The following is an 18,798-nucleotide window of genomic DNA, read 5'->3' as shown; positions in this document are numbered from 1 at the left end:
TAATGGTAGGCGGAAAAAAGTTTTGTCACAGTTTTTAACTTAAGCGTCAGTGTTGCCATTTCACAACACAGCTTGTTCACTCGGCGTTTTTAGGCGTGAGTGGGGAAAGAATAGGAATATACGGAAAGGACAAACTGACAGGTGTATAGTTATTAAATAAATTTCGAGTGTGAAATACGAATGCGAAAAAGTAAATGTATTGATAATTAATAAAATTATAAGCATAGTATATATCACGGCGTAAACAAGGATGAAGTGTGAAATGTTTATTAAATTATATAATTTTGAATAAGCAAAAATAAATACATAGTCCCACCGACTTCATATCGCCTATTCTTCTCGGCATTTCACCCAAACAGGTGATATACTCGAAGTCAACAAGATGTAATTCATTATAATTTAAATAAAGAATTTCAGAATTTCAGAATTTTAATTTTAAATTTAATTTTCAGTTAAAGTTAGACTACGAAAACTATAGACTGAATTCTTTTTTAATGTTGTTGTTGGTTTTTTAGATGAATAAATATTTTGTGGTGAATTTTATCTAAAAATTCCATTTAATCCGCATAAATCCGCACACAATAGGCAGTTTTCTTTGTAATCCAGCGATTCTCGGCAGGTCAACGCCGCATGTGTGGACTGAGGAGATAAGGCTGCCTCATTACAGAACGCTGTGTAACTTCTATTTCAACTTAATCCCGGTAACTTAACTGCAAACGTAGCCTACGAATTCGTACTTAATATAATGATATATGATGTTTATAAAAGATATACAATAATGTTTAATGATGTTTTGCATCAAAGAAATGTATATATCTGATTTATTAATGCTATTTAAATCAAAGAAATCTCTTTCGGTATGAATCAAGTTGATATTATCACACAATAGAACAATAGATATTTTCATACCATACAACTGGACGGTGTTTACCAAGAAACCACTGCTGCCTTATAACAGCATTTTAAGTAGGAACCTGGATTGGATACGGAACTCAAACATGGAGTCTTACTTTGTTTTCTTTTTTCTTCTCTTTTATGTTTCAATTCATAAACATTCTCCATCCGCAAGAGTCAATTCACGTCCGAATAAGAATCGTTACGGCCCGCGGGCGTGAATTCACGCCCTAGCGACTATTTTTATTTTTCTCTTTTTTACTGAAACACGATTGCAAGTAGTTACTTTTATAGTAAAAATCTTACAGAATCTATTTTTATCAGTAATTTAATGTTTATCTGTTATAGGTATAAGTTTTCAAGTCAAGTACCGCGTGTGCGATCACATAATGGCCGCCGGCATTAGGAGGTAAACGCTTTTTTGCTGGGTGGCCGTCAAGTGTTAATAGGAACTTCAAGACATAGGTTTCTCAGATGTCTTTGGGAGGATATATCATAATCACCACGATTAGCAGGCGTGATGGCGATCATGGTGTAGTATGATGGTACCCAGACAACGCAGCTGTCTATCTTATAGTAAAACTAGCTGATCCCGCAAACGTTGTTTTGCAAAAAAAATTAAAGTTTTTAATTAACAAATGTAAGATAAGGGTTGATCGTAGAGGGTTGAAAATTTAGGATTGTGTGTATTTTTGTATGCTGTATCATAATAAAATAAAAACCAAAAAAATTGTCTAAAAAATTAAAAATAAAATTTAGGGGTATACCACCCTTATCACTTAGGGGTATGGAAAATAGATAGTAGCCGATTCTCAGACATACTGAATACGCATATTAAATTTGGTAAAAATCAGTCAAGCCGTTTCGGAGGAGTTCAAGTTCGAACACCATGACACGAGAATTTTATATATTTTATTAGATTGTATATGAAACTGTATCCCAAGAATCTACCCCGCCACCTCCGAACACAAGTCTCATTCCTTACCACTGAACTACCATTGATCTTTGTAATATTTTCACTTATCTATGCAAAAAAAAATCACAAGGATTTATTTAGCTTAATATCGATATATTTAACTTCATTTTAGGCTTCCCTCTTTATAACTTATTCAAAGACGATGCCAGAGAGTTCGACTCACTCGAAGCGTAACTGTCTGAATATTTAAAATCGAAGAGGTTTACTAAACAACCTCTAGACTTGCTTTGTTGTTTTAAGAATTGTTATTAAATAATATTTCGTTTTAATTTTTAAATTTCGAAGCCTTGGAACATTACTAGCAATGTATACGTCGATTACATATGTGATAACGTCGTAAATATTTTTCAGTTGTTAAATAGATGTAATATTTCAATAATATTACACAAGGTAGGGCTATAAATGATGTTCGTTCAGTAAATTTTATATCGGCAATAAATCATCAAGTCATATTTAAGCCGCGACGTATTCAAAGCGGAATGACTTTTTCAAATTGTTATTTCGACCGTAAAATGCCACCGAAAAGGTTTCTACATTCACTAAGGTATTATCAATAGTGAATAAATTTGTCACATGTGTTTTTGTCGACGAGAAATACACATCCATCGATTCTGCGTGAGTATAAATGTTAATACGTTTATATATAATATTGATACTTAGATAATTATATAAATCCTACTAAATGGATCTTTCACATAGTTAAAGTTTAATGGAATCAGGCGTTACCTTGCGGAAGTCCATCCTAAGTAAGAAAAGGACCAATGTTTAGCCACTTATGCACGTGGTAGCCGTGCAACAAATGCACCGCCCGCCAGCCCGCTGATAAATGCGTATGCGACAATGCGAATCACACAACCGCCGCCGCCAAATTACTCAACACGTGTTACATCCCTCCACAAGGCATCTTCAGGAGTTATGTTACACCGATTAGTGCCAAACATAGAATCTTTGCCAAGGCCAATGCGTTGTAGTAAGAAAAAAGGAGAACAACCTTCTTCAGTTTTTGCAGGAGGATCGTAGAAAATATCATAGAAAGAAATAAAACTTAATTTAAAACGGTCGGCTTATAGTAAATAATAATAATCAATATAAATGTCAATGATGTCAATGAATGAATAAATGTCAAATGTCATCAAAATAATGTCAACGTGAATAAATATTAAAATAAGTAAACTAAACAAAGTGTAAATAAAATACTAAATTAAAGAAAAATAATCTAAATAAAAATGTAACAATAACATACACCTAGACAGTAGTGACTGATGATAGGATGGAAGGTGACGAATAACAAGAATAAATGAAAAATGTTAAAGAGCAAAAGAAGAGAAAAGAAACTGTAAAATCAAAAAAGAACTAAAAATCAATATTGCCCCAACAAAACCTCATTCTTTACAAAATAAGGGGTAGAACGAGAGGTTCCTAATAGAGGTAGACATAAAAAAATGCCTTGTAGGCGACCTATTCACGTAATGTCTACAGGCTTGTGGTCACTTCAGAAGAATTATTCGGGGTACGTTGGTAACTTTGATTCTTCTGCGGATCACCACATTTTGATGTTGCGATGAAGCTCGAAGCATAGTCCACTCCATTGCTCTCTGGGTGACTTGAAGCCTTCTTAATGTTCATCCTGTTTCAGATCCATCACTAATCACCGAAAACACACTTGTCAAATAACTTCGTAAAGATAGAGATAAAATTAGTTTGTTCCACATTGAAACTTATTGATCGTCTTATTATTATTTTTTTTTTTGATCTATTATATTTCTTGACTCTTCTCAGTGGTCCAACTCCACTCTGTACTTCGCAATAGTTGTGGAGAAGAAGCAGAAAGAAACTCCACAACAACACATGTTTTAATAAAGTTAAATATAGATTTATATATATACACTTTATTAGATATAAACTAAATGAAATCAAAATATTCAGTCGACATAACTGCCAAGTATTATCATTTAAATATTAGTTTAATGAATAATAATTATTTTTCATGTATTGATTTTTTAATATGCCTTATGAAAAATTTTAATGGTAGTCTTAAAATGTTTTGCAGAATTTATTTTTTAAAAAATCTGATTTCGTTTATTACAAATGAATTAGAGAATTTTTGCAGTCGAAACTTTGGTACAGTCAGTTTTTTACGGGGTTTAATAAATATACTATGGGCGTATTTGAGAGTCTCTTAAACGCTTATCAGTGTTATATACTAACTATATGTTATATACTGCATTAAAACATTGTATGCTAACATCTTTGGGCACATTATATATGCTTATTTTTATTGTCATCTTACGTATTTCAGAGGTAAGCCAAAACAGTTTTGTAGGCTTCCTCACGTTTGATACAATGAATTAATCATACAAAAATGATTTACCCAAAATTTCGTGTATACCGCGATCCAAAACGAACTGGTGGACTGTCTTAATGCTCCTACCGAGATCGACATCTGTTCTTCAAGCACAGAGTCCCTTATCTGATAGATTTACAATTATGACGCATCCAACAGTTTTCATTTTGTTCTCCATATTCAAAAAAATGAACACTTCATTTTTATGAATATGGAGCATATCTTACCATCAAATGAATACACGGTCTCTCAGACGTAAATACGTAATGAATTTTAATAGGTCAAACATCACATTTAAAACTCGTGCAGTGCTACATTGTCAAAACCAAAACAAACAAAAAAAAAAGTGTAAAAACATTACGCCAGAACAAACGGAAACAAATCTAAACAATTTCGCGCCAGTCACGTAACATAATTGTATATACAATTTGTATTTTCGTGTCGGTCAGTTGTTTTGAACATCACAATACGGAAACAACAATGGCTCTTGATTGTCATCGAGTCTGGCTTCGTGTTCGATATTAAAAAATTCAACGAAAATTTAGCCTCAAATTAATATCATATGGTTTCCAATAAGTTATTTTAAATTTTATATTTATTTTAGACATAATGATAAGCTTATTATATACCTTTATATACACTATCAAGGTGGACATATTTTGATAAGTTGGTTAAAAGCTGGTGGAGATCACTTCCGACTGGTCTTATTGAAAGTATAGGGAGGCAGCCTCTGTCCAACATTGGACAACGAAAAGGAGAGTAACAAAAATATTTAATTGATAAATCGATTGTCCCTTCTAGAGTTAACAAGAAAAAAAGGGTTTAATGGAATCAGCCGTTACCTTGCGGAAGTCCATCCGAAGTAAGAAAAGGACCAATATTTAGCCACTTCCGCACATGCAGTGGTTGTCGTGCAACAAAGTGCACCGCCTGCCAGCCCGCTGATAAATGCGTATGCGGCAAACAATGCGAACTACACAACCGCCACCGTTAATTCACTCAACACGTGTTTCACCCCGCCACAGGGCATCTTCAGGAGTTATGTTACACCGATTAGTCTAAATATATAAATCTAAAAATAGATAAATCTAAATATTGGCCCTTTTCTTACCTAAGAAAAAAAGGAGTTAACGAGAAAAAACAACAGACATACCGCTGAAATGTAAAGGTTATGCTAATATATACAGTTTTAAAATACATTCCCGTGTCATTTAAACGATTTCTCAAGAAATAATTGCTATGAAATAGATTGTATCACCTATAACTGTGTGTCATCATAATGAAACATAAAAAGTCCAAGTTTGGTTTTGATCTTAAAGTGGAAGGATGTGATTGAAGGAAAGCTCAATTTAGACAATTCTGAATTTTTTTACAACGAACACAGGTGATCATAAAACCCAAGAGGTTAGGTTAACAGTGTGAATATATAAATAGCATGATTCTATTAAATGCCAAACCTAACTTTGATTATGATTTATTAATAACCACCGATTAATTGACGATTTATATAAAAATAAGTTTTCAAAGTTTTAATTAGCTAATCGTAGAGTTTGGCCAATTAAAGAATAATACATTTCTTTAATAAAATCGTAGTTTTAATTGAATAATTTATTTTCTTGACTTTCAAGTTTCTAGCTATAAAGGTAAAAGAGATTTTTTTTTAATTAGTTGCTTGTTTAATATAAATAAACATTCATTTCTGATAATACTTTAAGTTTATTGAGTATTTTAAATTCAACTTTCGTAATATTTTTTACACTTTAAATATTTCACGAACTAACTAGAGAGACGCCATGATGGATTATGAGTTGTCGTCTGTTGCGTACACTTTTGTTTCAATGATTTTTTATGTATTTTATTAATTTTGTAATTGTATTGTCAATTAACCTATGGCGGGTACAGCAAAGCAACTTATTTTGGATCTTAGTTGATTGTTTTTAGAAATTTTAATGATTGACATTATATGCCTATGTCAAACCATAGCGCGAAGCAATCGACTACTAGCGCCATCTGTCTTCGTCGTCCAAACTAACATCGTTCCAACATATGTATTGTATGCAATACTTTACTTCCTACCCACATACATAAATCTGATCTTAGAGACAGAATCTGGTTTTCTTGGACAATGTACCTACATTTTCAGACATTTACAGATAAGTACCTATGAATCAAAATCAACCACATTGTTCATGTGGTTAATAATTAAGATAAAACATATAATTAAATATTGGTGCATTTTTAACACTTTACTTAAATAACCGAAAAGGTATCTGTTATATGTTCTAAAATAATAAAGATTCTCGACAAGAACGACAGGTCTCCTAGTTAGATATATTGTTTTACATTGATTCTTACAAAATAAATTACGATATAACTTATGACAGACATAAATAGATTTAAAAAACTTTTAAGTTAAATGGTTTTTTGATACCCTTATTGTGGTGGTTGTGGAAAAATATGTACCTAGTCCGCCATATTGGAACGGCGTCCATCTTGAATTTTAAATTTTGACATAATCATCGTGTTTTACTAGTGTAGCCCTTTCATTTGATATCCATATTGAGGAGGTTAAGGAAAAATATGTAATCCGCCATTTTGTATCGGCGGCCATCTTAGATTTATAATGTTATTGATTTTATTAATTTGTATTGTCATCTAAATTAAATGTGTGTACCAAATTTCAGATCAATCTGACAACGGGAAGGTGCTTAAATTTCAATTTCTAATTTTGACCCAAATAAGCAAATAAATGCCGTACGGGTCGAACTAAATAAAACCATTAAAAATTACAAAAATATAAAATTTCTCGTTTTAACTCCCATCTACGATTTCCAGTTGCCTCAGCTGCCCACCTTGTGAAATGGATAGAGGTATTACTCGGATAAATTGCAGAGCTATTTACGTAAAATGCATTGCGAATATACGACCGGCAAAGCAAGTGGAAGCGAGTGGGAAAATCTAAATCATTTTTACTACTTATGTTTCTAAGTTGTATTCTATTTAAATCAATGTTTAACCAATGCACACCGATACCTCGCTTTGCGTCTTTTCTTCTTGCGTTCTTTTTCAAAGTTGCGTCGCTGCTTAATTAGTACTAATTTTCACTGTGCGTCGTTAGATTTTAGAGGTTTCGTTGTTTTGTGTTCGATTCTTTAATTTCTTTTCTAAAAGATGGCAACACTTTTGTTTCTAATTGCGCCATGCCATCAAAACTCGGGGATTCCCTTTCTAACAAAAACCACGCAATTTGAATACAATTTTATTTTCACTTTGTTTTGCTAATTTTAGAGTTCACTTTTAATTACGTAGTGTGTTGTAATGTAGTGTGTGCTTTTTTTAAAGATAATAATAAATTTATACGTGTTATTTCTGGTTACACAAAAGGTAGACATTTTTTTTAATTTATTTATTTGCAAAGATATATTATTTTTATTTTTTAAATGTTTACTTTTCTTTTTTAAAAAGTAGTATTTTCGTAACCCTGGAAACTATCTTCGATCTTTACATGGTTTGCTATAGAAAATTTTAATTCACTTTGCAGCGTTTCAATTTCCTTCGTTTTTTTTTTTTTGGAACGTAACCTCGACGCGAAGTGAGGTATTGTTGTATTGATATAAGCTGATGATTAACTATATACCCAAAGTTGATTATCAGTTTTATCTCGTAATCTCTTAGCTTTCTAAATCAGGATTAAACTGACCGAAGTGGAGATACTCGGGAAGTAAGTTAACTTGATCCATGTTAAGTCACATGTGATAAGCTAGCGAAGAAGGCAGCTTTAAAGATAAACATTAAACAAGTATATGACGCAGAGCCTCTTTCGCATGCTTAGTAAAGTGATACTGATAACCTTGCAGAAACGTGACTCGGAAGGGGAAACTGAAAAAGAAACAAAGGCGTTCCTGTCTGAAGTTTGCCTGACTTACACGCTGGTGTACTATCTGTTAAATAGGAAAGTAAGTAAGAAGAAACTCTGAATAAGTTACAAGGTTTCTGCCATTTTAGGGTAAAGATGTATGCAATTTAAAAAAAAAAACATGTCCTACGTAACATGGTAAGATGCTATATTCTTGTTTACATTCTATCTCCATTCCGAACTTGTAGATCCTGCCTTGATGTAGGCTCTAAACGCCTTGTCACCTACAATTAAATATTTTTTTGTTATCTTAAATCTATGACAGTGACTTTTCTTCGAAACAATTTTCAGTGCTTTTCTTGTCCAGTGTTCTCTTCTGGCATCCTTCACAAGTTCTTTTAATATATCTATTTTTATTCTTTATATTTTCTTGTATACTCCTTTCTTTCATTCACAAACCACCCATGATGAAAGGAACAAGTCATTTGTCCACCTTTTGAGTAGACATCTTACGATGTGCTTGCCGTTTCGTGGTCCTTGTTCCCAAACCTTGGAGCCAATTTCCAGCAGTGATTTCTAAGCACTATGTGGCTTTCTTCCTGCTATGTTAACTTACTAGTCTGGAGTATACCGTGATATAGAAACTTTTAATTAAAACCCCGATATACACCTTTATGATGTCACCCATAGCGCGGCGGTAAGAGAAATAAAACACTTTACGATTCAATACGAAAACTTTTCGAAGCAAAGGTAATGAATTTTATCTAGACGGTTATAAAACTTTATAGAATGTCACTGAAAAAGTTTTACTGTACGAAATTAACGAGCGTTAACAATAAAAGTAGACCGTCACCTTGTTTACATTAAAATTAATTACGAGTGTATTAATTTCTTTAATTACCAACACGTACTTATAGCAGAATATCACGCAGACTTATTATTCGAAAGTTACATATACTAAGGGAGCAGAATCAAATCAGAAGTAGATATAGTCGCCGTTCAGCAGATTAGGTTTACAAACCGGTGCTGAAAAAAGAAGTGCGTGTAAACACTTACTTGAATTTTACATACTTTGAAACATGTATAGAGAAAGCCACATGGTTGTTCCATATGGAATGCTTCCTGTTCTTTTTAGTCGATAGACGCCCACTGTTTAGGCATAAGCAGCTCTTTAATATCACCACCATGACCGGTCTTGCGTTGCCCACTTATGGACATTTCCAGCGACTTTAACTATGTTGTCTATCAAACCACTAGTGGGCCTACCCATGCAGTGTCTACTCGATTGTAGTCGGCAATCCAGAACTTTCCGGCACCAATGGTTTTATTTAAAGTTTTATTTACAGGGTTTTCTGTAACATAGTCAGAGCTTCTTTTTATTAACAATTTCTAAACGGAGGAGGGAAATCCTGCATAGGATGCCTGGGAATGGGGGGCCCAGGCTGTGTCAGAATCTTACTGACTAAACTCCCTCTGCGTCGGCTCTGTTAATGGCGAACATGGTTGCACAGGTGATGATTCAGACAACCAATTCTTTGAGCTACGTCTGTGATATTAGTTCTACTGCGGATAATAAATGTTTATAGTGGAAAATTTGCATAGTCGTTTATATAAAGGTTTATTTTTGTCACACAGTTATTTGTGTTAAAATGGTAGGACATATTAAACCAAAAAAATTGTTTGTGTCGATTTACTCACGCAGCGATTTGTTCAAACATGCAATACGAACTCGACGCGTCATTATTTTACTTTTTTTTTATTCTGATATTTTTTTCCAATATAGTTTTGCAGATTTTTAATAAGTGTTCTTTTATGCGCGTCCTAAGTGTTACTTTACTTGCGGCTCGCCAAACAATTTTAAAATTCAAATTGACCCGTTAAGTAAAAAGGTTTCTCACCCCTGGATTAGACAATCAATTGTGAAAACGACGTTAGTTCTCCATAGTAAACAATATAATAATTAAAACTTTATATGATTTCAATAAACCATCGTGTATTATGTACTTACATTTTTATATTCTTATATTTATTATAAATATAGTTTAGTATGTTATTAATAAGTGTTACTTTATGTGCGGTCCCTTGATTAAAAAGGTTGATCACCCCTGGAATATATTATTCGTGTATAATGTACACTTTAAAAACTGGCAAATGTTTGTGATTTTAAAAGTATATGCGCGCAGATGTAAATTGATTCTCCTGAACGTCAATGCAACTAACGATCCTATCACTGAGATAAATTTCCAGCGATCTGGCCGAGACAAATAGGACGCTACTACATCGTTTGCGAATTAATGTTAATGAGCGCTGTCCAGTGTGTGATTTGTAGGGGTTTCATCTAGTTGGCAGCTTGCGAAATCTTCAATGTATCGCAATCAAGGCGGTATTTATAACCTTTCAACGCGTTCATAGGTAATTAGTAGATTCGGAGTTTTTATTTTTATACTAACCCAGTTTTTTAATCTCCTGTTAATTGTTGCTCAACATGGGTTGGATTGCTTGTGATTTTAAAAGCGTTTTACCTAGATCAAAGAGTTGTTAAAATTCTGTACGTAAATTTGGCCAATTAAATATGAAATATGTATTACTTTTAAATGAGTTCAAATTAGTTATTTTATTATTTCTAATTTCTTACTTGTTCACTTTTTATGTATGTTGTCTGTCTCTCTTTCTCTTCATAACGCTGTATGTAATCTCTACTGTGTTTTTTCGTTCGAAGGATTTTCTTTTATTTTTCTCTTATTTACTGCCATATTTTTTTTTTTAGTAACATTTTTGTTGTTTAGAAAAAAAAACGTTAAGGGTAAATAAGAAAAGATATGAAAATAGCTATATTTCTTTAAAATTAAAACTTTAAACAAAATTACAAGTAAAATGTAAATAAAATCGGAAAATTGGGTCAAAACTGTGATAATGTAGCAAACTGTGGTCTAGTAACGACCATAAGAAAAGGAAGATGATGTACAGAAGACGATTTGAATGTGAAGAAAGATAAAGATGGTGAAGGACAGAAGAAAATTTAAAAAAATAGTTTACCCGTAATGTAATGTCATCCACACATGGTAGGGTGGAAATACACGTATCCAAAAGAGAAAAAAGGTTCATAAGAATTCAATTGATAATAATAATTTGCTGTTCAAACATTGCCAAAGTAGCTTTAACATTATTTATTTAATTTTCAGTGACTTCCGATGACTTCAACAAGATCGTCTGTCCACATTGTGGGCGCAAGTCCCACGCTGCGTCTGCCGATCCATGGTATCAATTCTTCTCTCTTAACTAACCAATACGCTGAACTATACGTCACATAGTTTAGTATAATTATTAACATAATTAAATTAAATTAAGTTGGTAGAGTCAGCAAAACAAAATTATATATCTGTCTACCCTTTATAAATAGTAAGCATACAAAATGTAAGTAAGCAAATGTTTACATTCGTTTCAACTAAGTGCCTATTAACCTCGGCATTCTTATTTCGAAGAGCAGACGAAAATTGCAGACATCAACCACTTCTGTAGATAAAGACGAATGATCCTGTTAGAGAGACAAATTCATCTCATCGTTACAAATAGCACATTTACTTTGCTTGTGAATTAGAAAAAAGCTACGTTGAACTGTTTTGTTTCTTGTTCTGCGGAGGTGTCAATATCACAATATCGGTGTTTACTTTGTTGTGTTCAACTTGAAACTGGATGTTTATTTAGTAAAGTTTTACTATACCAAACATCTAAATACCAAATCTTAGTCAACTTTTACGCATTGTACTTTGACATTTAAAATATTTCTTTTAGATACCCACATAAAGTAAGATAAAGATAACAGAACTGTAATTGATTGTCACCTTTTTTTTCATCTATTTTACTTTTGACTTCACTCTGCTTTACAAGGTTTTACACTGAGGATTAAGCTGAAAGGAACCTTAAGTATTTTGGCCTTATCATCCGCAGACAACCAATTTCAACAAACTTCTGGTAATAGGGAATTTAAATAGTTTAACCGCGTGGGCGTTAATTTATACCATGATCTGATCAGTGTATCGTTTCGTGCTATTGGTAGTAAAGTGAAAAGAAATCAGCGAACTCCGTAGCAAAACAAAGAACAGAGACGTCACCTAGACAATGAACGCGACCGAGGCCAGGATCTTTCTCCCGGGCAATGAACCCAAACTCTTGTAGATGATGTGCGGACGCATTGGAATGTTGGTTATAAAAACAAAGGTCCGTTGAACCGATAGCACGCTTCTTCAATCCCACGCCACTTGAGATGCACCGTACCCAGCCAAGTATTCAACTAATTTATTTTATTTATATATTGTATGCGTGTATATATCCCAAAAAAAGGTGGTTCTGTCTTCCTGGCCTTTAAAAAGCAGCCTACCATCGTCTGCACTTACCGTGATATACCCAATTTACTTGGCCACTTCTTGTTATAAAAATACCTTAGAGATTAAATGAAATTCACGTGAATTTATAAGACGGGCAAATCTCGTTACGGATACAAAGCGTTGCTTAGCGGAAATGTTTGCTTAAGCCGTGCATACGCTTGCACCGGAAACTCGCAAAGTGGGCGGCAAACATGTCACTACGAAATGCTTCCGGAAGTGATGTAATATGAAACAGTTTTATTGCTCTAAATTACAATAATATACGTTGCAAATCTTTGCGAGTGTCATTGAAATGATTAGTCGACGAACGATTGTTGATTTATTTATTTATTCATTTATTAAATGAATAAATAGAAAAGTAACTTAACCATAGGAGACAGCGTAATCGTGTTTATCAAGCTTAAGGTTTATTATTTTTCTACAAAAACAAAAAATAGATTTCCTAGCAATAGGAACGAAGTTACTAGGGCATCGTTGGGTAGAATCAAGGCTTCGTAGCGAGGGCGATCTGAGGTAGGTTCCATATTCTAGATCCTATATCGCCAAGTAATCCTCGCTGCTATCTCAAGGACACGTGTACAGTCTGTTACCTTCCTGATCGATCAAGTAAATTTTTGTGCAGTTTACAGACCCTTTAGTTCCGTAAACTCATTACCTGTGAAGCTAAAAAATCCCTCCGATTTAGTGGCGTCATCATCAGACACAAAAGGGATTGATGCATAAACATATAGAATTGACAACAACACGACCTATTAATAACAATATAAAATCTCAGTACATATAGTCATTTTATAGTCTAAAATAAACTATGGTATATATTCGTATCGCTAGAAATATACAATAGTCCCTCATTCACGTCAGAAACGACGGAGAATATATTCAAACAATAGGCAAAAATTGATTCAAGCCATCAGGCGCTCCCATCGGTAGACTAATGCCACTATTACTGAGACAAATTCAGGCGCGATCTGCCAGCGGCAAATCGTATGTTTCTATGTCATTCGTGGATTAATGTTAACGACATTCTGAGTATGTGAAATATACACGTCATTTGTTATACGAAGAAAAACCCAAGAAACAAGTCTTCATATCACCGCTAAATATGTGACATAAGATGTCTTTGTATCACATCGAATATGATATTTGCTTACAATAATCAATATACAGAATTTTATAAGGACTCTTTTAAAAAATCATAAATTTTATTTAAATGAAACTTGAAAAATAATGATGAATATTCTCTTCTTTTCAGGCGATGGACACCCACTGCAAGCTATATGCCTCCTCCGAACATCGCCACGATGATCTATCCTGAGCTGTCGGTCTACCTAGTGAGGGGATACCCACAGCGCGTCTACCTGAAGGTGGTCACCACTCAAGAATCTTTCCGCCCAAACGGCCATCGAATGCAAGATCGATGTACCTCACCGACAGCAAATCCAGACGAGCATTACTTCGAGCGATGTCGATGTATTGATAAAAATATCCCAATAAATTTCCGGACCTTCCTTGTTATCATATATTTTTAGTAAGAGCATGCCATTATAGAGAGGGAGGAGAAGCACATTGTTAAGTCTGGTTTAATATACGAGTGCAGTAAACGTGGCTACGTTACACCAAAGAGAAAAGGTCATAAAGGCTCCAGAGGCATTGATGCTACAGATAAGCTGGACTGGAGAGGCCCGGAGACCTTCATACGCGTAATAGGAGTAACGCAGTGAGCAACAGACGATCCATGAAGAGTTGTCAGCTCTCCGATATCCTACTCCGGCTGTGGCTATTACCTCTGGTGGCAGGAATCTTAACTAATCATGGTCTTTTTAACAAACATCTGTTTAATTTAGGTGTTACAGACAGTCCATTGTGCAGGGCATTCCTGAAAGAGAACAAGAGTTTTTCTCACGTAATACCTCAGTGTAAGGCGGTAGCACCCTATAGGGACCTAGGGTAGGTCAAGCCGTCTCGGATCACCGAGATGCTTCTTCATGTTCGTCAGCGACTTCAAGGATCGGTAAGTATTTCTGAAGGTAAAAGAGCCCAGTGTCGCTTGGTGATATACAATAGCAATAGAATTTAAGAAAATGTAAAAAGCAATGAGGAATGAATGAAAGGCGATACAGAGCGAAAGGGAAAGACAGTAGAATTGTGGAATGAAAGAAACGACCGAAAGATAATGTGACGTGCGAAAGAAGAGAACGAAAATAAAAAAAAAATCTGTGAAAAATTAAATAAATTTGCAAAAAAGCCCCTGTCCCACAACAGATAGGGGGTACGAGAGGCCCCCAATAGCGGGGCCACAAAAAAAAAGTGTCGCTTGGTTGCGGAAACCAGCCTTCAGAGGCAAGGCAATCATTATTACATTAACAATATGTTATGTAAGAAAAGGTCCAATATATAGCTACTTCCGCCATGCAGCAGTAGTCGTGCAATAAAGTGAACCGCCCGCCAGCCCGCTGATAAATGCGCATGCGGCAAACAATGCGAATAATACAACTACCACCGTTAAATCACTCAACACGTAGTAGTTGTAGGTAAGTAGTGTTGGTAAGTAGCTATACATTAGTCCTTTTCTTACTTAGGATGGACTTCCGCAAAATAACGCCTAAATTCATTAGAAATATATGTTATGTTCTATTAAATATAATTTTGTAGATAATTTCTAAGACGAAACTAAATACTAACAAAGACTGTGCTTATCTGGAAAATTTATTTGAGCTGCAAATAAACTATCTTGTCTGAACCCTACATTACTATTCGTTATTTTAAAACGTTGTTAGCGCAGAGGACGAGATATCATTTGTTATTTCTGTAAAACTGCACAACGTGTTGAATATAAATGAAGATATTCTTTTACAAAAACTACAGTATAAAAATACTTTTGTGTTAAAAATAAACGTTACATGATAGAGCAGTGGTTTTCCAGATATGACTGAGACATACGATACGTGGGATCGAGTCCTGGGATACAGTCTTGTATAATTCACCCTTTGTGCATTAACTATTATATATATATGATATGAAAAGTATTCAGCATTCAACAAAAAAGGATGTAATTGAGGGGTACAAAAATTCGGTCAAAATAATAACTTAGTAAAGGGTCGGGTGAGGCCACAGGAATGTAAAAATATGTTAATATAGATAAAAAAGTAATAAAAATAAATAATAATTTATAGAATATAAATGTAAGAAACAAAATAAAAAAATAAATGAACAAAAATGTAATAAATAATCTGTGATATTTTTCGAATAGAGTGTAAGGTTGAACTAGTGACAAGACTGCTTAAGGAGTGAAAGATTTTACAAAGGATAAAGAAAAAACATAAAATATATTGTAATGGAAGAAAGAAGACAAATTTATAATAATAAGTATATATATATATATAGTTAATAAGAAGTATACATAAAAACATATAAACATAAAAGCATTGCTTAAAAATTAGCTATACTCCTTTAACCTTCAACTATGGACGTCATTTTTTTGTCACACTACCATGGACGCGCGGTCTCTCAGACCGCTATGTTCTGAAGTCCAAATATTACGTAAATATTAATTTTATTTGTACACTATTGTACTTATTGTATTTAAGGTATATTGAAATTAAATAATTTCGAGGCCTTTAATTAATCTTTCTTTATTTGTAAATAAAATAAAGCATACTAACAAAAAAGGCACTTTTTGGCATACATTTACTAGAGATCAATTTTAGGACGAAAAACTCGAATGAATTAAACTTTTTAGAAAAAATAACAATGAAAACTATAAATCTACAGTTTAACCTAATATAAAAACGAATTAAAGTCTTCTCAAATTAAAATACAAAATTTTTGACATTGGTCCAATTGCTTAAAATTATTGGCAGTCCTTGCACAAGGGTTTGGAACACTGTAAACATATGACCTGCCTACAACTTAAACAAGTATAATTGGACTTTCTCTTTAGTTTTGGCGGACAAAGACGGCATGTTTTTCCCTTAATGAATATCCCTCCTGGCTAGGGGGTTCATCTAGGAGCATATCTGCCCCTAATAAAACTAGCCTCATTGTCAGTTTCAATTCGTTTGAAATACTTGGTTTTATTGCTCCTCTTTGCATATGCGGAACGACTAAAGATCGTGCAATTTTTTTTTTAGGAATACTCCACTTTCTATTTTTTTGCTCTGGTGCTCATAGTGTAGTACATGAGCATTTATACCACACAAGTCAAGAATGCGATATAAAATGAGCACAGGCCATCTTCTCGTTCAATATTCATTGACATTTTGAAGGAAAATAACATAGAACAATCAAATTAAAAAAGTCACCGTTTATATTATTTACGCAGGAAACATGGACGTGCGGTCCGACAGACCGCGGTCAAAGTATAAAGTAAAATAACTCACCTAATTTGTGGCCGCCGACACAACCTATCATCTCAATATACGTTTCGGCGCTAAAACTAAAGCTACTGAGAGCGAAGCGAGAAAGGGGTAAACACAAAAATTACAAACTGCAAGCGGTCTGTGAGACCGCGCGTCCACAGTTAAAGGTTAAAGATTTGATATTTATAACCAATCGCTCTGTGTATGTGTTTTGAACAGTAGTATCCTTTCGATCGTAGGTCATGGATTCGATTTCCGGAATACAATGTTATATAATTTATATGTTGTGTATTAATTGTATAGGATTGCCATTGATCACTAAAATGTTTCCGAATAGGCAGCTGCGTCCTTTGCATACCAAAATGTGTAATACTGCGATAGCCAACACTACTATCAAACGTGGCGATTATGATATATCCCACTATAGATATCTATGGAGGCCTATGCCTTGTAGTGGGCAGCAATGGATTGAAACGACGACGACTAAATTATTGATAAAACCTTATACTAGGGGGACCAAAAAGTAATGTCGCATTCTTAAATTAAATTCACATTACTAAATTTTTAACAAGTTTTTATTTATTTAATGGAATCACGCGTTAGCTTACGGAAGTCCGTCCTAAGTAAGAAAAGGACCAATATTTAGCCACTTTCGCACATGCAGTGGTAGTCGTGCAACAAAGTGCACCGCCCGCCAGCCCGCTGATAAATGCGTATGCGGCAAACAATGCGAATTACACAACTACCGCCGTTAAACCACTCAACGCGTGTTTCATCCCTCCACGAGGCATCTTCAGGAGTTATGTTACACCGATTTACGTGTTTGGCACTAACAATAAATTCAACAATATATACACCTTTATTATCAACAACCTTTTTGCAACCTAGTATACAAATTTTCAATACCGGCGCGGTTAAAATTAATCGATTTTTATGTAAAATATGTCGATAGAAACGACATTTCTTTCCGGTTCCCCTAATAGATACCTGAAACAATAATTAAAATATTGAAAATATAATATTGTAAAGATCTTTAGATAAAACATAAATGTATTTTTACAGATATATAGTGGAATTTAGCATTTCAGTTCAGGAACGAAAGATTTTCCAAGATAAGTTCAAGTCAAATAACGAGATAAATATAAATGGAATATAATTTACGAGTGTTCTTAATAGAAACGTTACGGTCGAGATGATGCCGGAGGCTGTCAAGATTCTTATCCCCCTTGACACTTGCTTCGGTTTCGAGTGTGCCCGACAAATTGCGACATCGAATACAATTGTATACAATTTTGATTATTCAAGCTTACCTACTAATTTATATAATACGAAATGAACAAATTATTTCACAATGCATTAATTATTAAAGTAATTTTATTTATTTATTTTTAACAAAATATAACATTTAAATATTTAATGGAATCAGGCGTTACCTCGCGGAAGTCCATCCTAAGTGAGAAAAAGACCAATATTTAGCCACTTCCACACATGCAGTGGTAGTCGTGCAATGCGCAGAATGTCTCTCTGTGTTTGGCACTAGTCGGTGTAACATAACTCCTGAAGATGCCCCGTGGAGGGGTGAAACAAGTGTTAAGTAGTTTGGTGGTGGCGGTTGTGTGATTCACATTGTTTGCCGCATACGCATTTATCAGCGAGCTGGCGGGCGGTGCATTTTATAGCACGACTACCACTGCATGTTCGAAAGTGGCTAAATATTGGTCCTTTTCTTACATAACATTTATAATCAACATTATATATATAATCATCATAGAATATTGAAGAGCGTAGAATATTGTCTTCTGATTTTAAAAAGGTCGTCTCTATCCAACTTGTAGGTGATGGTCCCACGCTTGCCATTCTGTCGTTTCCCCACCAGAACTAACTTCCATGTATATTGATACGGATAATTTTTAAGACGCTAATACTTATTAAAAATTAAGTGATTACTATCGGTAATCATACTCCTTATATAATTATTTTATTTA

Source organism: Battus philenor, unplaced genomic scaffold (assembly GCF_028537555.1).
Source record: "Battus philenor isolate CCGP_79_NKW_IND1 unplaced genomic scaffold, ilBatPhil1.0.hap1 SCAF_10, whole genome shotgun sequence".
Lineage (NCBI taxonomy): Eukaryota > Metazoa > Arthropoda > Insecta > Lepidoptera > Papilionidae > Battus > Battus philenor.
The sequence above is the reverse complement of the archived record's forward strand: the minus strand, read 5'-3'. Positions refer to the sequence as shown.